At 37.6% G+C, this 25364-nt stretch overlaps 1 long non-coding RNA gene across 2 annotated transcripts in view; it reads left to right on the forward strand.

The window, feature by feature from the left end:
* Positions 1–9770: 9770 nt before the first annotated feature.
* The window catches only part of LOC140116550 (uncharacterized), a 179965-nt gene continuing 164371 nt past the window's right edge, over positions 9771–25364 (forward strand). For both annotated transcript variants that reach the window (XR_011852811.1, XR_011852808.1), the window contains exon 1: positions 9771–10042. This is a non-coding gene — a long non-coding RNA (uncharacterized lncRNA). The remainder of the gene's footprint in view (positions 10043–25364) is intronic.

A 25364-nucleotide genomic window follows, 5' to 3' on the forward strand; every position in this document is an offset into this window, starting at 1 on the left:
CTTTCCACCATCTACTAACCAACCCAACCCTGATCTCTCCATCTCGGTAATGTGGGAACACTGAGGCAGCACAGACCAACACTGACCTTTCCTTTGCACTGTATATTTAATCTCTTGCTAGCTCTTGCCACATGCCTCTCAGAACACTAATTTTTGCTCTGATTCACTCTCGCCTAGACTACTGTAGCTCCCTACTCATCGGTCTTCCACTCACTAAATCTCTCCTCTCCAATCTCTTCTTAATGCAGCAGCCAGGCTTGTCTTTCAGACCAAACAATACACAGATGCCTCCAGTCTGTGCCAGTCAATGCACTGGTTACCTGTCTCCTTTCAAATACAGTTCAAAATGATCACCCTCATCCACAAAGCTCTGCATAGTACTGCATTTCCCTACCTCTTCTCTATTATCTCACCCAACCCATGCTCTTCGATCCGCAAATGATGTTTAATTATTATCTTCCTTAATTCGTGCCTAAATAATTAAATAAACAAACTTTATTATCTCAAAGGGAACTTAAAGTGTCACATCCGCAATGTAAAGACCATAAAAAACAAGACAAAAACAGATAAAGCATGTACAGAAATAAAACGTACCAATAGAATAAGACAAACATGTCTAAAATACATACACATTACACATCTGAAACTAAAAAGTAGTCCTGGCTTGTTCTGCACTTCCTCCCGGCACTACCTCTCACTCACGTCTCCAAGACATCTCCTGAGCTGCTCCAATTATCTGGAATGCTCTACCCCGGACTCTCAGATTAATACCCAGCCTTTAAAGCTGCAGACGTCTCTTTAGGCAAGCCTATTATATTCCCTAACTGCATGAAACTTCAACTCTCTCTTTATTTAAGGCATCCTGTGTCCTCCTCCCATCTGTTATCTGGCAAACACCTACCAAGCCACAGGTTCCTCTGCTGCCCCATAGACTTTGCACTTGGTATATAAGACGGCCGCTGATGACTGGTTCAAACAGCAGAATTTCTTTTTATTTAGTAAATTATTTTATTTTGTTCCCTTATAAAGAATGGCTGGACCATTATACAAGCTCTTATACCTCCTGGGTCAACCCCTTCATCCTCATAGACCGTACACTCTTCTGAGCAGGGCACTCACTCATATTGTTCCATATGCCTATGCTTGTACTCTTTAATGTCTTATTTCACTTGTATATGCTCCCCATAATTTGCTAAGCGCTACAAAATATGATGGCGCTATATAAACATTGTTATTATTACTCACAAGGAATATAAGTGATCACGGGTCATTAACCGTTATTGACCATGTTCTTTGGATTATTCTTTTTGTATTATTACTCACAGCCATATATCATGAGATGTTTTTTTTTGCATTTATCCAAATCATTTTAATACAAAGTATAAATGGTTTCTAGGACTTAATTGAGGATTTAGTGTATAGCGTCCTTCTTATAGATACCTTCTTAGATACATTTGATGTATTTGGCTTTTGTAGCCTTAGAATTATTGATTGTCTTTCCTGTTAAAAATACTTCAAGCAAATGTCACTTGAGGAGGTCATAGCAAGTAGAACAAAACTCCTATGTGTAGCAAGTTAATATTTTATGTTGCAGTAATGACTGGCTTAGCATTCATTAAAACCCCTTCTGAAGAATTAAAGAACTTTAATAGATGTGAATTTGCATTTTTCTCTATGGTCTTATTTTCTACAATTGCCATTCAAGCTTTGGATGTACAGTATATGTTGTACTATATACTGGAGTATGCTATATACTATACTATATACTATATATAGCAAGAAATTGTCAATGGCATTCCAAAGGTCATAACTGGGAGCATTGTTTTTGTTTTCAGGACAAGATAGAGATTTTAGTCATTATTTCAGGCAACACATACATCAGCTTAAAAACATATAGCGAAAGGGGTATATATGTTAACTGTATGATAAAGAATAAATATATGATTACAGGGGTCTTCACAGTTGGACCCTCTGCAATCAGGAGAACTGGGGATCCCAAGTTCTAATTTGCTTCCCTGTTCTGCTATTTGGAGGAGACATAAAACAAGACCTCAGCAATTGTACATTTTATTAGCCCCATGCTGCAGCCCTTTTCTATTTTTCAGTATTTCCTCCCTTCCTACCAAACGCCAGAACTTTTAAAATTTCCATTTACATGATGAATGAGGGCTTGTTTTCTGTGGGACAAATTATACTTTTTAGTGGCACCATGTAATATTCTATAGAATGTACAGTGAAGCTGAAAAAAATTCTATTGTGATGAAAAAGACGAAAAAAACATATTTGCTCAATTTTCGTATGGGCTTTTTATACTGCTTTAACTTCACAGACAAATCCTCTGTATTCTTTGGATCAGTATATGAATAAGGAGATACCTAATCTATATACTTTTTGTACTTTGTTTTAATACATTTTAAATATTGAAAATCGTTTGTCATATCCTGACATCCATAACTTTTTATATTTGATATTTTCTCTAGTATATGGAGCTGGTTAGAGTGTCATTTTTGCAGGACCACCTGATATTTTTATCAATACTATTTTGGGGACTGTGCAACCCATTGAAAACTTTTTATTAAAATTTTTGTTTGATAAAAAATAAGCAATTTTTGGATAAATTGATGATTGGATAAATTGATGATTTTGGGGTGTGGGGATGCCTAACATGCTTATTATTATGTTTATTTATCTATATTTATTTATATTTCCGTTTTAGGGACAGGGTTGTCATTTGATGGAGTCTGCTTACTCATACACTGCAATACTTCTTTATTGTAGAGTATTGTGAATATTCAGTACTGCATCTGAATTAGTGTCCAGTTAACCACCCACCATTAGTGCTAGCACCAGTCACGGCTCTTAGCAACAGGTCCCTGCTAATACGGCTGACACTTCCTTGTATGGAGAGGGATAAGCTCATGACCCTCTCACATACATTTTTTATTGTACAATAATTGTTATCACTCAGCAGAACATAGCTGCTTTACCAATTTTCATTAATGACAAACCACATCCACTGTAGCCTTTGGTTTTCTCACTTATCATGGGGTTTAACAAGTAGAAACCTTCCTTCTCTATAATGCCACTGAGACATATGTGTTTTTCATAGTGTAGAAGATATATATGTTCAGCCATTTTTTAATGGCTATATATATACAATATATACTTGTGTATAAGTCAATCTAAGTATAAGCCGAGGACCTTAATTATAAGCTTACATGGCAAATTCATTGGTTACAACCTACCCGAGTAATAAATGTGCCCCAATCAGGCCCCTGTAATAAAATGCCCTGTAGAAGACCCCCTAGCAATGAAATTACTGATGGAGCCCCCCCCCCAGTAATGAAATGCAATGCAGCAGTCCCTCTAGTCCCTCTAGTTAGGAAATTCCTGATGGAGCCCAACCCCCTTGTAATGAAATGCCAATGCAGCCCCCCCCCTCCAGAAATTAAATGTAATTTAGCCTCCCTAATGAATATATGCCATTCAGCCAGCCCCTATGCCAGTGATGGCGAACCTTTTAGCGGCCGAGTGCCCAAACTGCAACCCAAACGTTCAGGCGCTCTGCCAGCCAGTGCACTATATGATGCCATCAGCAGCGACACCACCACATAATAGTGTGAGCCGATGGGCAGAAACAAGACACTCTATTACGCGCAAATAGAAGCTGCATGGAGCATCGGGGAGTGTCGGAAGTTGAGTATATCAGGTTTTTTATACGCTCATGCATAAGCCGCGTTGGGGGTTTACTCGGCTTATACACAAGTATATACACTAATACAGGGGTCCCCAAACTACGGCCCGCAGGCCACATGCAGCCCGCGGACCGTTTAGATCCGACCCCCGACGGGCCCCCACGGCCTTCGACAGTTGGGCAGGAGCCTCCGTCCGGACAGGAAGCTCCTGCCCGTCACTGTATAGTGCTCGGTGCGCCCAGAAACAGCCGCTCGAGCACCATTACTGCAGCGATGTGGCCGGAAGACAACCCGGGCCGCGCACCCCTTCCTGCCCGGACGCGGCAAGAAGATAGAAGACTTAGGTAAGTACAGGGTTTTTATTTTTTATCAAAAAGGGCAGTAAAAAGATTGTGCGGACTGGGGGCCAATAGTTAGTTAGGAGGGGCAGTATAGGAAATAATTAATTATGAGGGGAAGCATAGGAAATAATTAATTATGAGGGGAGCATAGGAAATTAATTAATTATGAGGGGCAGTATAGGAAATAATTAATTATAAAGGGCAGTATAAGAAATAATTAATTATGAGGGGCAGCATAGGAAATAATTAATTATAAAGGACAGTATAGGAAATAATTAATTATGAGGGGCAGCATAGGAAATAAATTATGAAGGGCAGTATAGGAAATAATTAATGTTGGGGCCAACATAGGAAATAATTATGAGGGGCAGTATAGGAAATAATTAATGGTGGGGGAAGCATAGGAAATAATTAATGGTGCGGCAGCATAGGAAATAATTAATGGTGGGGGCAGCATAGGAAATAATTAATGGGGGAGGGGCAGCATAGGAAATAGTTAATGGTGGGGGTATAGGAAATAATTAATTATGAGGGGCAGTCTAGTAATTAATGGGGGGGGAGGCATATTCAATAATTAATGGAGAGGGGTCCCAGTATATTTAATAATTGGCCCAATTAATTAATTAATTGGGCTAATATATAAAATAGTTCACAAGGGGGTGCAGTATATTAAATAATTAATTGAGGGGGGTATCAGTGTATTGCGGATGCGGTCACATGTACCGCTATTTATTTTTAAACTTTAGTCCAGCCCTCCAACGGTCTGAGGGGGACCGTGAACGGCCCCCTATGTAAAAAGTTTGGGGACCCCTGCACTAATATATGTAATGTAAAAACAATAAGCACAGAAATAAAAGCAAAAATTGTGGAGACCTACAAATTACAGATGTACTTTGGATTTATATGCCAGTCTTAAAAAGAGAAATGTTGGTTGTATTTAACATTGCAGATTGTAGCACCCATTGGGAAAGGTTAAAAAATATCACATAAACAAAAAATGTAGACTATTAGTATATGATAAAGCATATATAGAGAAGTCTCTTTAAACAAGTATGTTACACTAGACTTCCTGTGAAGTTTTAAGAAAAAAAATTGAAAACATTTTACAATACGCTGTGCGGATCCACAAAGTTAAAGTGCACTTTTCCTCATCTGATGTTACTTTGTTGTTGGCCCACGGCTAAAATCATTTAGCTCCTAACTTGTCATGTAACATAAAAAGATAACTTGAATGACTGCATGAATGGAGTGCAATTTGATGTATCGAAATGTAAATTCTTTAGTGTGGTAAAAAGTCTATTACATGACTATGGAAGCCTGGCTGCTGAGGATTTTTCTCTTAAATACTAAAATGTAGCTTATGACTAGACATGTGTAAATTCTTATTTGGAATTGTTACAAAGTATCATTGTTAACATATGTAGGTCAAATCTGTCACTTTAAAGAATCATTCCAGAGTAACAAAAACTTTTATCATCACTTCTAACCGAACCTTGTTGCCTGTTTCTTGACCCTTTTATGTATATTGTACTGGCAATCTACTGGACACTGTACTAATGGGGGCAATCTGTAGGACACTCTACTAATGGGGACACTCAGCGGGTCCTTATACTAATGGGGGGCACTCTGCTGGACATTATACTAATGGGGGAACTCTGCTGGACATTATACTAATGGGGGCACTCTGCTTGGGATTATACTTATGGGAGTACTCTGCTGGACATTATACTAATGGGGTACTCTACTGGACATTATACTAACGGGGTACTCTGCTGGACATTATACTAATGGAGCACTCTGCTGGATATTATACTAATGGGGGCATTCTGCTGGACATAATATTCATTGGAGGGGCTGTTGTGGACATACTGAGACTACTGGAGATTTTATTGATGACTCAAAACTACTAGACATTTTATTGATGAGGGAAGACTACTGGACATTTTATTAGAGAGTATCGACTGCAATTCCCATGCTAGGCTTATACGCGAGTTAATATGTTTTCCCAGTTTTTTGTGGTAATATTAGGTGCCTCAGTTTATACTCGAGTTGGCTTATACTTTTGTATATGTGGTATTATACGGTGTTATCCATGACCTCCTTCCTTCTAAAACCAAGTTTTAAAATCATGCTAATAAGCCATTTGAGGGGAAAGGAAAGGCCAGGTTTTAGTTGGTGATTCCATCACTGAGGGGTCAGCGGCAGTTACAGATAACATGCATCATTCATTACAGTTTCCCTGAAAATGTTGATGTTTTAAGTCTTTGCTTTTTTTCTTTTATGGATTATATTCAGTGTAGTATTGCAGTATAATCCTCTATGAACAGGTTCCAGGTTCTAATGCCTGGGGGAATATCTGCCACTTGGAATTTTGGGGCCCCTGACTGACAAGATTTTTGCCCCCCCCCCCCCCCACTTTACTTCCCATCTTATTATTCCACATCACATCACATATAAGTACAGGCAGTCCCCGGGTTACATACAAGATAGGGTCTGTAGGTTTGTTCTTAAGTTGAATTTGTATGTAAGTCGTAACTGTATATTTTATCATTGTAATCCCAGACAGAACTTTTTTGGTCTCTGTGACAATTGGATTTTAAAAATGTTGGATTGTCATAAGAATATTAACACTAAAGCTTCATTACAGACACATTTTATAACTGTTATAGCTGTTTATTGTAGCCTAGGACTAAAGTACAATAAATTACCAATATCCAGAGGTCCGTTTGTAACTAGGGGTCGTATGTAAGTCGAGTGTTCTTAAGTAGGGAACTGCCTGTACTTAATAAATTCATTTTTCTATACTTAGTTGTTTTGAATGGATTATAGTGCACCCTTTATTTATTACATATACTGCACCACCTGAACTGATACATACATCATATATACTGTACATAGCTGAGCACAAGCCCCCCAGTATATAGGTAGCTAAACCACATAACCCTCAGTAGATAGGCAGCCCTAGCACATGCCCCACAATAGATAGGTAGCCACAGCACATGCCTCCCAGTATATAGGTTAACACAGTACAGGAAAAAAAATAAAAAATGAATACTCACCTACTTGCACTCCCTAAAGCCTTCCTTCTTTCTCCCATGCTTCTTTAGGCAGTGTTAAAATTGTCAAAGAGTGACGATCATTATTAAGGAGCATTATTGGATGCAAACTTTAACAGGGTAAGTATAATTTGGGGGACCCTATTACGGTCTTATACTTACCCTGTTAAAGTTTGGTATATGTGGCAAACCCCTACCACTGCAGCATCACCATAGCCATAGTCAAAAGACATTGGGCTTGATTTATCAAAAGCAGTATGTGCAGTATGCACAGTTTGCCTTTGGAGTGTGCACCAGATTATTGAATACTGACACACGGTCTCCATTAACATAGAGTGTGCATTACTGTATTCAATGTGTCGCCCGTGCAGGGAAGAGCAGTGATAAGAAAGCCGGGACCCTGCTCTTACAGTCTGGATCTGAATGAGATACGAAATGGCTGTTAACCCGTTAGATCCTGCGGTCAATGCTGTGACCATGGGATCTGTGTACCTACAGAGGGAGGGGGCTCCCCCTCTCCTCCCGGCACCCCATGATGCAATAAAAATTAAATAAAAATTTTAAATAAAATTCATTCACATATAAAACAAATAATAAAAAGTTGAAAAAAAGTAAAAAAACATATTAGGTATCACCATGTGCCAAAATTCCCAATCTATAAAAATATAAAAAATGTGCTTAAATGTTTTTTGCTGTTTCACAACACATAAAAAATGTAATAAAAACTGCACTTTTTAAAAATTACACTTTAGCTAACTCTTTTAAGAGTATGAAAAAGTTATTAAAAAGTATGAAAAAGTTATAACAAACACAAAGTTTTGTTTTGTTCCTTTTTTCTGCTTTGTGAATATTGTAATTCCAAAGGAAAATCTACAGCATAAATTCTCATATTAAAGAGGTTTTAAGCAACATATGAATGGTTAGCCCTCCATTACTTATGCAGGACGGGAAGAGGAGGGAATCCTGTGATTGCTGCAGCCAATTACTGACCTTATTGGTCGTATCTACAAGGGAGGCCCATATAAATATCCCCCATTAACTCCATTTACTTGGGGACTAAATTGCAGAGCTCACCTGGTACTGCAAAATCCTGAAATTCATGTTTTGTGCCTCTTATTAATCATGTGATCACAAGGTTGGAAGTAGGGAACTTATTGGTTTAATCATTCTCTGAAATCATGGGCATACCTGTGTATCCACGGTAAGGAAGTCAGGGGTGGTATTAAAAAAAAATTCCCACTCTCCTGCAGCAGTGTTTTACATAAATACTGTAGAGTTTTTTGCCGACCCACTTAGTTAGCAAGTGGTTAAACTAGGTATCCAAATACATTTGAAATTATTTATTTTTTTTATCATCAGTGCTCCTGAAGGAAACTTACATGGATATAAAATAATAAAATTTTATATAAAAAAGAGACATACTTTCTACCACCAGTCAGCATTTTATAGTTCCAAATGCAGTAATTTTTCCGTAAAGTCACTTTTTGCTTATATACCTATTCTTTTTAGAGAATCGAGCATGGGCTTATCCCAATTGAATGTTATGTCAATATTAATCCACAATCTGGTGAGTCTAAACAAAGAACATACATTTAGGGACAGGTCTTTCTCCTCAAGGGAAATAAACAATTCAATAAACTACTGATAAAACCACCCAATGTATATATCACCGGTGTCACATGCATCAATGTCGCATCAGAACCATCAGCACGGCACCCTAAGTGATGAGGCTATTTTACTCAAAGACTAGTTTGTTAGTTATCAGATCAACCTGTCAAGTTAAATATTTTTAAAAATGTTTCAGCAGATGTGAAAAATTTGTCACTCCACTGACCTAGACAGACATCGACTACAGCTCGTAAGCTTCCGAGTCAAAAATTTGTCTTTGTAACCGTGACATACAAACAGGTAATATTAATCTGCATTACTATTATTAATGAGCGTTTGCCTGCAACCGACCAACCTAAACGATGACAGAAGAAATAAATTGGCTGCCACGATTCCGCTGGAGGACAGCGCAGTTATAAAGGATAACCTAGCAGTATGAAAAACAGGTTGATGGGATTCTTTTTTCCGACTTGATCCACTGTTTCCTGAACGTTTGCTGTTTATCATCCAAAAGCTCATAAAGATGCTTTTTGTAAAGCAAGCAAGAAAATATAGATCTGCTAGATATAGATAAATACATCTTAAAACTGTACACTTGAAGGCTTATCGATCTCAGGAATGACTTACAGAGTGGCCATACCAGGCGTATCAACATTTGCCAATTTTCTTCAAATGTGGTATTATCTAAGTGTATAAAAAAAAGTTCCCGCAGCAGCAGCAGCAGACACAGCAGATATTCTTTCAAGGGTTTGCATTTGTGCATTAAAGCTTATCAATTATTTCTAGCTGCTTGTCATCTTCTTCTGATAATAGAGGCCTGGTCAAGAATAATAATTACTCCTTCACCTTTTAGCTCTGCTTCAGCCACTATTCCTGGTGCTGTATTACCCAAAGCATCTCCTCTCTCCCTGTACACAGGACCAAAAGTGCAGGCACATCATTTATTGATAAGACAAAAAGAATGTAATGAAATTATCAATGTTCTTGAATTAATTATGAACATGATTAAGAAAGCTAAAATCTCAGGAGCCAGGATCTCATTACCCATTCAGTCTTAGGGATTGCTTTCATTCAGCAAGGCAAAAAGGCTTTGAGCAGCCCCACAATTGCTTTTCTCTCATTTATTTGTACTGGTCTGAGGGTTTGCTTGTTTTCTTTTTGTTCTTTTTCTGACACATTTTATCAGATTTATTGTGTAACATGGTGTTTTTTTCATGCTTGTATGGTGCACGAAAGAGCCCATGGGGCCTAGCAATACACATGTCTACAAGCTGCCAGGCTGCTTCTGTTCTGTGTACTTTCCTGATTCCAGTCCACCGGACCTTCAAACTGTACTTCAAAGGTAAGACTGAGAATCTTGCAAAACTTCTTTCAGATTTATGTCTTCAGCTGCTTGAGTGCTGCTCCACTGGCACCCGGTTAACGGGGTTAATGACATCATTATCACTCTGTGCATAGACTAAGTATGAAGTCTGCTGTACAGGACAGGACGCTCTTTGTTTCATTAAGGGGATTTCTCAGACATTTGATGAATACAAAAAAAAAATGTAATTATTTGCTTTAGGACTAGTCGTTTCATGATGTCGCCAGCTACTGTCTAGAATGTTTTCTGTTGCAGCACATTTTCCATGTGCCTATGTAGACTTCTAATGTTTCTCCATGCAATAAGATTTTTTTAATTTTCATTTTGCATATGCTTTTATTCCATTTTCTTTCCTTGACTCCGCTGAGAATACTGCACATGGGGTGCCGAAATTTCTGCTATGTTGTATGATTATTTGCATAAAATAGTGTCTTTCATTATGTTTTCAGGGCCTCACTAAATTACTTTTTTAATATCTGGTCAAAGATGAATGTTTATGATACGTTCAGCTAATAATGAGAAAGAAAATCATTATGACTCCTAGCCCATCCTGTTTTACTTAACTGAGCCAGTTCATAGGAATCTTGGATGCGATGCCACAGAAAAATGTGTTATGTTGTTATAATCTGCCTTGTATGAGAATATTGTAATGTAAACTGGCATGGTTATTGTTCTGTATACCTAGAGAGATTGGTGTACACTTTATATAAACCAACAATCTGATATGTAGAAGATACACAATTGTAGGAGCAGATATAATCACCTACTTCGTGTATATATTAGAGAGTCAATAAAGAAACGGCCTTATAGGATAATCCCCCAGGCCTGTTCTCACAAGGTTTTTTTATATGTGATGACACTCATGACTTTGGACATAATGTAAAATATCATAAATATAGTAAAAGAGTTTTTAATTGTGTCTTGTTTACGCTTCTTTTTATTCTGCGTTATTATAGGCCACAATGCACTTTAATTAATGACCCTGAAGGCAATAGGATCTTCTTTAGTCTAATGGGACCAACCAACATGTATTCTTCAATAGTGAAGTAAAACTTCATTTTATGTATATTTAGCAATGCATCTAGAGCATTTCTTGGGGCCACTTCAAGTAATTCCAGCTCTGTCATGTGATCTGTAATAATTGAAGGTGTTAGTGTGTTTAGCTATAAAATAATACATATTACAAAATAATTCTGTCCCCTTTGCATCCAATCTGTATAGCTTAATGCATTGAAATTTGGGATTATCCATGTGGTCCTCTGAATTTACATTAATATTCCCTTTAAATGATGCTATGTATTGGATGTGCTGAAGTTTTCAGTTCAGTTTGGTGTTGGATAGATCTGCGTGTAATTGTACTGACTTCTCATTGGCCGGTTTGGCAGTATTTATGGAGTCCATGTGCTGCCCCTTTTCTGCTTATTTTGAGTAAACAATTTGTTGAATGTCATGTTTGATCTAGGTAAACTAGTTGTGTAGCATTCTATTGGATGTCTTTAGAACAGTGGTGTAACACTAAATTAAACATTACAATGCCCATAGAACTACAGAATCTGATTAATAATACATAAATATTGCCTCTATGGACATAATGAGGATCAATCATATACTGCACTGGATCTTTGAATGGTAACATATGCCTTGTGCCTTGCCAGCAGGTATATATGCATTGTACAGAGGTGATCTTGAAAAATAGACTTTAAAGCTTATATTGTCCAACATATTTTTTTTCTCATTTCTTTTATTTATTTTTCCAGATAAGGTAATTACAAATCAATTGTCAACGTTTACAATTATGTATCGATTTCACTGCAAAGGGAGAGACGCACACAAATATAAATACACATAAAATGTGACCATAACTTTATTTTTCCACCAAATTTGTTGCTAATTTGATGGGAATGTGGGTTAATTTTTCTGTACATATAGACATTTACATACACTTACACAAATCCACATACATGTCTATTATTCATAATAACATGCAGAGAACAATTTTAGAGAATGGGTCTTTTATGTGCACACAGTAGTTGCAAACATTAATGCACACACTTAGGAGGATTGTCATTATTTTCTAGAGAATTGGCTTTTCAGTGTTACATTTATTTTAAAAAGCTGGATTCCTTTACAATTCACAGCAGTAATTGCAAAGTTGCCGACAAGGACAGAAAAGCCTTTCCATGGTTTTCGGAAAGGGTTAAATCAAATTGGTTACTTTAGATTGATTGAAATCAGTAATGGATATTCTCATAAAGCTTCTGTTACAAGATATTACACAGCTATCTCTGTCCAATGAGGCCAGAGAGGAGAACTGCTTACCACAGAGGATGTTCCTAAAGGACAGATATTGTTTCCTGGACCTCAGGGAGTAAAAAGCCATAGTGCTGGATCAGGAACTTTTACTAACAGCAAGTAAATTCAGGCCTTATCGAGTTACAGCATTCATGTTTTATTATTCTCATTAGAGATTTAAGGACTAATTCTAGTTGTTAGCGCTTAACAGTTTAATGTTTTCCATGGATAAGAATTAAGGTTCTTCTGGGGGATTATTTTATTTTCTAAAGCTTGTAGAATATATTGCACTAATATACTGGCATGTAATTGATTACTCATTTCATATTATTTTAGGCTCGAATAGTAAAGCATTTAACCACAGTTTAAATATTTTAAACTCAATCATTATAATGTAATGGAAGGCTTTAATTATGGGACATTTCATGGTTCAGGTTCTGAGAAATTGCCTGGCTCATGACTTAGTTACATGTACTCTTTATTTTTTGGAACATTGAAATCATACTTATTTCGTACAAGAAGAAATGTGGTTACAGGATTGTCATAGTGAAGAAAATTACTAAATTATCTTTGTGGCTCTGCAATTCAGTATATAAATAATTTTAAGATTGCACTACTAACATCGATATTGGTTAGAGTTGTCCAAAGCTCTTTAATCAGTTTGTTTGACCCAATTTTTGGACATACTATTTTTTTATAATTTATAAAACCCCAAACAATTTGCGCCTAGTGTTATTGCTAAAGTACATATAAATTATGATGCGCTTCATCTTGCCATTGTCTTTTGCTTTTGACCCTGCTGTTGTTTTCTGTGTATAGTGCAGTGAAATACTAGAAGTAACTTATGCCAAACACTAGAGCCGCTGCAGAATAGGAATGTCTATTTTCCAGAACATCTGCCTTCCGAGCACAGATACTATACATCAGTCATTGACATTTGCTGTTTCCTCTAGTCCTTCTGCACATGTTAAAATATTAAGTTTCATCTACATTACTTAACATCTTGGTGCTTAAGACCATCACATAGCTCTATTTCCAATTTATTTTTGGCAAATAGACCACTCCAGTAGAATGTCTCTGTGTGCAGTTAGGGAAACTTACATAAAACATTAGTATTCTGCACTTCTAAAGAACATGATCCTAATTACATAGCAGAAAAACACAGAGTTTACTCAATGATATGACAGAGTTTAAAGCTCCCCAATATAGAAAATAAATTTATTATGAAGAGGTCCCAATAGAAATCTTGAAATGCCTGCATGTAGCTGTACTGTGCCCAAAATGCTGTTCAATAGTCTTTCCAAGGCACCCAGGTAACAGCTGGTGCAGGCCATGTGCCAGACTTGACAGCCCATATGCTCTCTTTAGTGCTGTAATTATCTCTACACAAAACTCTGATAACCCTGTCTACTGGGTCCAGTTTCACTAGGTTGAATTGACTCTGTGGCTTAGTTAGTAAGTTCCTCTGGCATTGTAAGAACGTCATCAAGAGTTTGAATATTGTGTCAGGATTCAAAAACCAATATGTCTGTGAGTTCCAGGACAGGTGTCTTATTAACCTGGCGAGAATGGGGATTTTAGCTTGATAGCACATAAAGAATATACTCGGGATTTGATCATAGAGAGATTCTCGGTGAGATTGCGTTATAGAATAAAATAAGTGGCAGTTAATAACATAACAGAATTGGTTTATTGTTGCCCATGAAACAACACAAATTATGCATATGTCAAAAAAAATGCAATGAGGCAGCACTCCAGTAAGTATAAAGGTGATCTTTATTCAACCATGGCAAAATAAGGTGCAACGTTTCAGCTCATCCATAGAGCCATTATCAAGCATTGCTTACAATGGTCTTACAATGCTTGATAATGGCTCTGGATGAGCTGAAATGTTGCACCTTATTTTGCCATGGGTGAATAAAGATCACCTTTATACTTACTGGAGTGCTGTCTCATTGCATTTTTGTGGATATCTGACTTTACAAACGGTGTATCGGGTTTGTTGGAGGCGTGCACCCACCATTGGACTTGATCCATTATACTCGCTGTGCTGCTCCACAATCGGACTGTTTGCAATTATGCATATGTAGTGTTAGTTGTCCTGCAAGGCTCCAGCGTGACAACTTGGTTTGGATGATAGTTTTTTAAAAAAGTTTTCTGTACCATAACCACAATGGAAATTACGCTTTGTGTCCACTGAAATCAGTGGGATGTCCAAGTCATATGTAAACCTACTTGGTTCTCCAGAGTGAGATACTGCGATGTTACTGCCAATGGAAATTAGGATTTGGAAAAGAAGAACTCAATTTATTCAATGAAAATTCCCTAACTCTTAAAGCAGTTGCATATGATTATGAAAAGAGGTTTCTATAACAGCACCAGTCTAGTATATATCCTGCAATTTGTAATGTAGCTCAGCTTCAAATCTCAAATCTCAAATCTTCAAATGATGTTTACGAAACATTCTGAAATGTTTTCTAATCCTATACCTTCAGTTTAGCTTAACTTTATTTAAAGTAAAATTTATCTAATTTCCACAGAGCTCCGCATTAAAAAAAATCTTGATGTCAATGACCAGCTATGCCAAAAAGACAGATTTTCACAGGTTCTTTTTAACACCTTAAGGACGCAGCCTTTTATCGTTTCATCTATAACTTTTTTATTTTTCATGTACAGAGCTGTGTGAGAGCTTATTTTCTGCGTAATAAATTTTAATTCTCAGTGACATTATTTATTATTCCAATGCCATGTACAGGGAAGCTGGAAAAAAATTTCAAATGTGGTGAAATTGGTGAAAAAAACTAATTTGCTTCACTTTCTTGTGGGCTCAGTTTTTACAACTATCACTGTGCGTTTTAAATGATGCATTTTCTTTATTCTTTGGTTCTGTACAGTCAGGGTGATACAAAATTTCAGTAGATTTTATTGTGTTTTAATACATTTTCGCTAATTAAAACAATGGGGGACATGCATCATTATTTCTGCTAGTGAAATTGTCTCAGTTGTCTTTTGTCGTTTTTGCGACCTTTTACTTTGTAGTTTTTCAAGTACGCCTTGGTCTGCACCTTGTGCAGTGTGCCTTATGTATCTTTGTTTTTCAGATGTTCTGGTCCAGGGCAGGTGCAAAGGAAGTATTTTTTTCATAGACCCTATTTTAACATGTAAATTGGAATTATTTCACATGCTTTCAATGTTTAATATTTTGCACAGCAACCTGTTTTTGGAAAATTCTAAAAAAATTTTTTAAATTTATTAGTTACTTCTGAGGGTGCAGTCACATGTTGAGTTAAACACATGCGCTTAAAAACACATTGCAACAGCTGAGATTTGCCTAATTAAACAGCTGTTAACACATGTGTTAACATTGCATTAACAAACACATGCATTAATGAAATATTAACGCATGTGTTCAGATCACGTTTACTATACGTTGGCAAATGCAAATGTTAACAGTAATGTAATTAGGAAAATCACCTCTCCTCAACTGTTGTAATACGTATCAAAACGCAACATGTGACCTCACCCTTAACATCATGTGTGACCACAGCCTCATATGTCGTCATCTCCCTGGGGTGTGACTAGAGTACTTAAAAATGCAGGACACAGCCTCAAACCCTAAATGTACAGTAGTGTCCACTCCTGCATATAACCCCCTCACATGGCTTGTGTCAATGTGGATTTGAGACATTTGCAACAAAAAGTCTCAAATAGAAACTAAAATTTGCGCCTGCCGGGAAAGGAATAACTAAACATGTATCACAAGTAAAAAGACATGATCATACATAAGGCGTAAAAAAAAAAGAGCTTCCAAATGTCTCAAAAATTCACCACAGAAAGAAAAAACTATGATACATGTCCCCCAATGTGTACAAAAGAAAAATTGTTTCGGCATCTTCTGACGCTAATAACCTACCACAATGGTGTGTGGGTCTGTGCGAGGTGTCATTTTGCTAACGTTTTCATTGCTACCATTTTCAGGACTAGGAGACCTTTTGGTCACTTTTTATAAAATGTTTAATGTTATTTACAATGGTGTCGAATTTTGGACATTTTGGTGCTATTTTCTCTTATGCCTTTTCACTTTAAAAAAAAAAGGATTTTTTAGACCCTCTGGGGTACTTTAAGCTTAGATGGTCTGATCACTCCTACCATATACTGCTATAATGTGGCGTTTTTACCTAGAATTCATTACAATGAATCTTCAGAAGTCATGTAGACCAGAGGCTGTCATGGCAAACAATCACCGATCCCCAATAACATTTTGGGGAGTTTCGATCTCAACCAAGAAAGCTGCTACATATGGCGTCTCTTCCAGCAGTACTCAAGGGGTTAACACCTGCGATCGGTGCTAGCACCGACTGCGGGTGTTAGCGATGGGTATTTGCTGCAATATGCAGCAAACCCCATGTCTGTATGAAGAGGGCTCACCATGTGAGCCCTCTTCATACATCCTTAATAGCTCGCTGACGGATATATCTGTCAGTGAGGGTTAAGGAGTTAATTTAAACATTGTAACCAAGGCAAGTTTTATTTCGTAAAATTACTGTGGGGAAAACAGTACCAGTTCCCTAACTACTGCTCACACCACTTTGTGTATCATACAGAATCAAGTTAGCTGTAAAAACAGGCATCTCTTAACCAGATTATGGGTGAAGATGCTGAGAGTTAGTCTTACCCCCCGATGTTATATCAATGACACATCCTAACAACAGGCTGTCATTATTCTGGAAAACCTCTTGTCAAGACAGGAAATAAATGCAAGCCTTGCACGTTTCTGCCAACTTGATGGCCCTATGCTAAATCACAGGCAACAACTTAGTGGCAGTCCCTACTATGGATAAGTACACAGTACAGCTAAACAGATAACAAGCAAAATCTAATAACCCAGGTATAAACCAGGATGGCAGTGAGTTACAAAATCGTGAAACAGAAGAATAGTTAATGCTCAGGCAAAAGGTCAGGTCAGATCACAACAAATCACACTAAATATATCAAGAAAATACCAAAGGAGCCAGTAAGACAAAGTCAATAGCAGGCAATGATAATATGAACCAGAAGGTATAAATGTAGTGACTGAAACTGCCCCGAAAGCTGAAAGGAATAGTCCTCCTGTGTGCACAAGTACATTCCCTGCTGAGAGAGAGAGGCTTCAGAGCTGTAAATCCAAACCTCCACAGAATATTAACTTGTTGTGCTGCTCAGCCAGGAAAAATAAACTTGCGAGCTAACTGATGCAGAAGTTCTGGCACTTTAGGTCTTACTGACGACTGACATCAGAAACTGAAAAGTAGAAGTTTATTAATAGAGAATTTCCTAAAAGAGAATGTATACAAAGATTGGACGTCACACACATCAGATAATGGACAGGAAATTGTAAGAATAATTTTCACAAAGTTTGAGTTTGGTATTAGTAGAAATAAATCATGGTTCTGGTCACATTTGACTTATTCAACATCTGGTCTAAACTCTTTTTGGCATTAGAGGATAGTAACACAACTAAGGATGTACAGTTTATGCGACTAAAATGAGCCACAGAGCTCAAGGTCTAATTACCATATATAGTATAAGCCTACCCGAGTATAAGGCTAGACTCCTAATTTTAACACAAAAAACTAGGAAAACCAATTGACTTGAGTATAAGTCAAGGGTGGGAAATGTATTGGTCACAGCCCCCCCAGTATATAACCTGCCAGCCCTTGTATATAGCCTGCCAGCCCCTGTAGTATATAGCCTGGCAGCTGCTGTAGTATATAGCCAGCCAGCCCCTGTAGTAAATAGCCTGCCTGCCCCTGCCCCCCAGTATATAGCCTGAAGCCCCTGCCCCCCAGTATATTGTTTGATGCACCTGCCCCCCCTAGTATATAGCCTGAAGCCCTGTCCACCCAGTATACATCTTGCAGCCTTGCCACCAATATAATGCCTGTAGGAAAAAATAAAGTGTACTCACCCTCCAATGCCCCGCCGGCAGGTCCTCTCCTATTCATTGATGCTCTGGCATTGGCTCCGTGTCCCCAGGCAGTTGCTCGCTGACATCATAGTGTGTGCCGATGCTGGCCCACACAGTAGAATATCAGCGAGTGGCTGACGTTATGGTGCTTGCGACGGACTGTGCGGGGACATGGAGCCAATGCCAGAGCATCGTTGGGTAGAAGAGGGCCTGGTGGGGAGGGGGGGCATCAGAAGGTGAGTACACTTTTTGTGTTTTTTTCTTGACTCGAGTATAAGCCAAGTTAGGTTTTTTCAGCACATTTTTTGTGCTGAAAAACTCGGCTAATACTTGAGTATATACGGTACATAGTCAGTACTAATACTGAGTATTACAAGTGTAAATGTTAGGACCTTCAAACAGGATTATAATCTTTCCACTCAATTTTACATATTTAAATGAGCCGAAGTGCTGGACTTTGAGACTGAATGTAATATAGTCTATTTGTCAAGCATTGTAGGTCTACAATAATCCTTGGAGAGCTAGAATCGAAGTCCAATGATTGGACGTTTGAAATTATATGTCTTCTTCAACTAATGCCTTGCTTTAGGCATCATATGAAATGCTGCGTGTTTATATTAAGTGTGTGTATACATTTCCTAGTCATGAGCACAGATACATACGTACATAAGTTAGTGTCTCTAGGCCTCTAGCACAGTCTTATACCATGATAGGCATTAGTTGATGAAAAATGGAAAATCAGTTGACAGTGTTATTTCCTTGGAAAATTACTGTAGTAAGCATTTGAGAAAACATAACCTTGAAATGTAAAGAAAGATATAAATCATTTTTCATATACTCATAAGTTTCAAAGGTTGTATTCTGCAATCTTTACATATCATTTACACATATTGGGGGAATTTTATCAATAGCTGGCGAATGTTGCACCAGATATACTAAGAGTTTTATGCACGTGGCTTAAAGGGATATTCTCATCTGGACAGTCACATTCAGTTTCATTAATCTGCCATATATAAACATTTCTTCAATTAGATCTTATTGAATAAATTTACTTGTGTGATGATAATTTCTCATAAATGTAGTTATATAGTCCCTTAGAAAAAAGACTGTGTCCTTGGATATGGCCACCTCTGCTGGAGTGATTTTACAAAGTAACAAAAAGGTTTTTGTATATGAAATGTCCGGGAGTTGCTGCATGTCCCACTGCCAGGTGGTCAGGCAGGACTCAATAGCACATGTCTGGCCACTGCTGCCAGAGTGTGGGGTCGTCGTATCCAAGGAAGCCATCTCGTTTCTAAGGGGAAACATGGCTGCATTTATGAGAAATTATTTTCACACAGGAACATTTTTTTAATAACATCCAATTGAAGAAATGTTTACATATGGCAAATGAATAAAATTAAATCTGAATGGTCAGATGGGAATACCGCTTTAACTCTACCCTGCCTAGTTCCCACCCACCTGACATGGAGGTGGTGTAGGGGGGGCTAGGAATTGTGACTTTTTCTTGGCTCGTACATAAGAAAACTTAAGTACAATGCATGATAAATACTCCCCATTGTGTTGACAAAATATTAGGGGATATTCATTAACCCCTTAACGCTACAGGGAATGTATGAAGAGGGCTCACGGGCTGAGTCCTCTTCATACAAAGGTGGGGGTTGTTGCATATTGCAGCAAACCCCCACCGCTAATAAACCGCTTGCACCAATCGTGGCGACATTTAAAAGATGGTGGCGCACGTCGGCGATCGGTTGCCATGGTAGCCTCAGGTCTTCATTTGACCCAAGGCTATCTGGTTGCTGCAGATTCGTTACAATGAGCCACTGGCTCATTGTAATGAATGAGCTGCAAAAATGCCATATATTGTAATACAGAAGTATTGCAGTATACAGTAGGAACGATCTGACCATCTAGGGTTAATGTTCTCTAGATGGTCTAAGAAATAGTGAAAAAAAAAAGAAAAAAAAAGTTAAAAAAATAAATAAAATTAATAAATTATTAAAAATTCAAATCACCCCCCTTTCGCTAGAACTGATATAAAACATAATAAACCGTAAAAATCACAGACACATTAGGTATCGCCGCGTCCCAAAATGCCCGATCTATCAAAATATAAAAACGGTTATGGCCGGCGGTGACCTCCGAGACGGGAAATGGCGACCAAATGTCCGAAATGCGACTTTTACACCTTTTTACATCACATAAAAAATGGAATAGAAAATGATCAAAATGTCGCACAGACCTCAAATTGGTAGCAATGCAAACTTCGGCTCATTTCACAAAAAATTACACCTCACACAGCTCTGTGCACCAAAGTATGAAAAAGTTATTAGCTTCAGAAGATGGCAACATTTTTTTTTCTTTTTTGTACACATTCGTTTAATTTTTGAAAATGTATTAAAACACAATAAAACCGATATAAATTTGGTATCACCGCGGTCGCAGCGAACCAAAGAGTAAAGTAGGCGTGTTATTTGGAGGGAAGAGTGAAAGTCGTAAAAACTGAGCCCACAAGAATGTGACATTTTTTTTTTAATTTTTCCACATTTGGATTTTTTTTCAGCTTCGCAGTACATGGCATGTTAAAATAAATAACATTACGGGAAAGTAAAATTTGTTACGCACAAAATAAGCCCTCACACAGGTCTGTACACGTAAAAATGAAAAAGTTATGGATTTTTGAAGGTGGAGAGCGAGAAATGAGCGAAAAAACCCTGCGTCCTAAAGGGTTAATCTATTAAGAATTCTGCAGTACCGAAGAAAAGAGCTGCAAAATATTTAGAAAAAATATGTATCCTTTATTGACATTCCATACAAATTAATGCACATATAAATCCCGTAAATGGGAAAGTTCAGTATATGGGGGAAACAGGTCGTCCCAGATGAAACATGGGACCACCCCAGAGTACCTGCAACCCCCCTTCCATATGCCCCAGAGTCAAAGTATGCCAAATTTAGTTATCAAAGATAATGCGTCCATCAATAGGAAAAATAAGGGTAAAGTGACAATAGTGCAGTAAAACCGATAATTTAATGGTATTAAAGTATTCCGGTATTAATGATTCCAGCTCTTTTCTTTCGGTACTGTTGGCTTCTAAATTTTGAGAGTTGATATAATATTTTATATAGGGTCAATTTTGGTTTTGTTTCGCTATTAAGAGTTCTATCCTAATTTCCACTAAAAACCCACCACTTTTACAAAGGGGTTTAAACAGTTTTAAGGTACTTCTACAACTAGTATGACAAAGGGGAGTCACCTATGTAAGGGAGCATGGTTTCAGATCAAAAAGTCTGTGAGCCAAAAATAATGCTAACCTGACAGAATTTTGTCACAGTTTTCTGCCATAAAATAAGTCAACTAATAAGATGACTAGACAGTCTTACACTATGACAGATTTATCATTCAGTATCAGACTCTTATATGACTCTTGTGCAGCATGAGACTATCTAGTATAACTCTTCACTGTCTAACCTTACAACAGTTTTTATAAATCTGCCCCATTGAATTCCGGATGTTACAGTTCCTACACAATGGGGCACATTTACTAAGAGTAGTGTAAACTGCACTAAATGCGTTTTGCCCTTGTATAATACTGGGTGCGCCAGATTCATTAAAAACGTGTGCCAGAAATCATGAATCTGGTGCTTCCCTGCACTGGCCCGACGAAGTTCACCAACTTTTTTGTGCTGCACCTTTATCACAGAGCGTGCAACACACTTATGTCTGACTTTGCATGATAAATCTGGCGCACGGTCTGACTGAGCCCTGGAATGCCCCTAATTTGTGTCGCATGATGCCTAGTGCAGCTGCGCCACAAAAGGATTGCAATTGTGCTGCAGGCACTTCTTAAATACCTGTGTTATCAGTTTGAACTAGAAAGAACATGCAAAGGGCCTTAGTAAATATGCCCCAATGTTGTGGTGTCATGTATATGGGCAAAAGTAAGTTTCCCTTATTATAAAGAGTTCAAAATAGTTCTCAATATTTTATTATTATGTATTTAAAATTCTTCATTTATACTAAAATATCACTGGTTAGAAACTACAATCTCAAATCGAAATCTATAATCAATTGTTTATGCATTTCAAATGGATCGACTCCGTTGGGAGATCTTCTTAAGTTAGATAAAGCACTGGATGATTTAGCCACATCCTAACTGATCCTAACCTATCTTTAACACCTTAGTGACCAAGCTCATTTGTGCTGTTATGACCAAGCCCTATTTTTCAAAGCTGCCAAATGTCACTTTATCCGGTAATATTTTTAGCACACTTTAACTTACCCAATTGGTTTTGAGTTAGTTTTTTTCGTGACATGTTGTACTTCAAGTTAGTGTGAAATTTTGGTTGATACATTTTAAATTTATTTATATAAAAAGGTGAATTTGCCAAAAATTTGGAAAAAAAAATCGCTATTTTAAAAATTCAAAATGTTCAATTTTTTCAAACTGATTTTTTTCTTACTACCCAAATTAGGTACTAGTTAACATTTACCATATTTCATCTCTGTGTTGGGGTCCTTTTGATTTATTATGATGCTAGAAAGAATTAATTATGTTAGGGACCATTTTATTTCTATAGGGGTTTTTGAAGTCGTCCTAATAAAACCCCCTCTCATTCAAATAACGTTACTCCTCAAACTATTCAAAACAGCACATAGCAAGCGTGTTAACCATTTAAGTATTTTACAGAATTATTTCCTTATTAATAAGTTAATTTAGCCTTAAAATTTGCCCACTTAAGCTGAATAAATATATTGTGCAGTTTCATTTGAGTACGAGGACACCACACATGTGGATATAACCCACTGTCTGGGCACATGGCGGGGCACAGAAGGGGAGGAGCGCTATTGAGCTTTTGTACTATAGGGTAGATTTTGATTTCCGCTTTCAGGTGCCTTGAGGTGTTTGCAGAGCTTCTGAGATACCCAAAAACTCAATTTTGTAAACTTTTTATCAAGAAGTATAGGGGCATTTTAATCAGTTGCTGCCATTGGACTTTTTACATTTCTAATTTTGGTCTCCACTTGCAAAAATCCATAACTTTTTTATTTTTTTCAGTACAGAGCTGAATAAGGGTTTATTTCCTGTGTAACAAATTGTACTTCCTAGTGACAATATTTTATATTCCATGCCGTATACTGGTGTTGCAAAATGGCAAAATAGTGGCAATTCTGACATTTTGGTGCATTTTACCGTTACGGGGTTAACCGCTGGGAATAACCATATATATATATATATATATATTTATAGACTGGCTATTTTGGGATGCTTTGATACTTAGTAAAAAATCATAGCACATTGTTTTACACTTTTTTTCTATTACATATTGCTTTATCTGCAATACAATACAGGGTTATGCACGTACATAGGCTGACAGGCCGACATGGCAGCCAGCCAGCCATCCAGGGGCTAGATCGAGTAGGGAATGCACAGGACAGACTCTGGGACCTTCATTTGGTCCCCAGCTGTCCCTGGAAGAAGACGGCACTATGCGTTGAGAACGTGAAGTTCCGGGAGGATGAGTGAGGGAGCTGTGACCGTTGGATCTAATGGGTTAACAGTTGGATCAGAACTCATTCGGATTCAGACTGTTAGAGCAGGGACCCAGCTATCTTTTGACATCCGGGTCACTGCTCTTCGCTGCACAGCAGACCCATGCAGAACTTAGGGTTGACAGAGAAACTCGTTGGCCTAGCCTAAGGCCCATTAGTGACCGACGTAAGCTTCATGTGCTATTAGATGCTCTCACGCACCCCCCTCATGCTTCCTTGACACATCCCCCTCTCTCTGCCTTATTTAATGTCACACAGTGGGAAGATGGAACCGATGGGCTCTGGTAACATCCCGGGAGCACTTTGGGTTCATTAGCATAATTTTAAAAGCTGATTTTAGAAGGAACGAGACCATAGATAACAAATATAAGATAATTACCACAGTTATGGTGCATAGATCTATGAGTAAGTGCCCCTGGTTTATCATTAATGATTTTGACAGTTTTCCTTTAACATGTATTGTTGCTATCGATTATGTAGAATAGAGTTGAATCAGTCATTTGTTATTGTATCTGTATAACTTTTTTATGTAGACAAACAGCTTGTGTTTTTTTGTTGTACATCTGAATGTCATGTACAGGTATTAAACGTGGATATGTTATGTGACTGGATCCGTACACAAACATTAGTATAATGAATGTCATGTACGGCATAATGCTGTTAAGGATGTAATGGTTGAGCCCTCTTCATACATTGTGAGTGTTGGCTGCATTATGTAGCCAACACCCAGTGCTCACACCAGTGAGTGTTAATGCCACTTTTTTGCTAGGTAAATTCCAGGCGCGTGTGGGCGCCACCATCATGGATGGGGTTGTCATTCCCTGTGACTTCATCTGGGAGCGATAATCCGTTTCCACGGCAACCCGGAGACTCAACAACCTGTTATTCAGCAGTATCTATAGCAGTGTGTTTACTATATACTATAGTATTGCAGTATATGGTAGGAATGGACAGACCCCAAGGGTTAAAGTGCCCTTAGGGGTTTAAAAAGTAGCAAAAGAATACATTAAAAAGTTAAAAAATAAATATAAATTTTAAAAGATCTAAAACTTCAACTCAGCCCTAGAACTGATATAAAAATAAACACATAAAATAACAAACATGTTAGGTATCTCTGCGTCCCAAATGTCCCAATTTATTAACATATAAAATTTTTGTACAAACGGAAAAGCCAAAAAGTTATGGATTTTCAAAGACGGGGAGTAAAAATGGAAATGCAAAGATAAAAATTCCTGGTCCTTAAGTGGTTAACATTTATATATTTTTTTGCAACTGTATCAAGGCCCTTATGGGTTTACATTGATATATCATGCATGAGCTTTGTCACATCAATTCATGGTGAAACAAAATGTATTAATATTCAAATGGAGATCAATGACATCACTGTCATCTATTATGTCATCAAATGACCCATATGTTGTATGAAATCACAGCCAACCTTAGGTTTACAATAAGGAATTACCTATTTATATTGATGAATCAAAAAGGTTTTGATGAGCACAACA

This window comes from Engystomops pustulosus, chromosome 2 (genome assembly GCF_040894005.1).
Source record: "Engystomops pustulosus chromosome 2, aEngPut4.maternal, whole genome shotgun sequence".
NCBI classification, from domain to species: domain Eukaryota; kingdom Metazoa; phylum Chordata; class Amphibia; order Anura; family Leptodactylidae; genus Engystomops; species Engystomops pustulosus.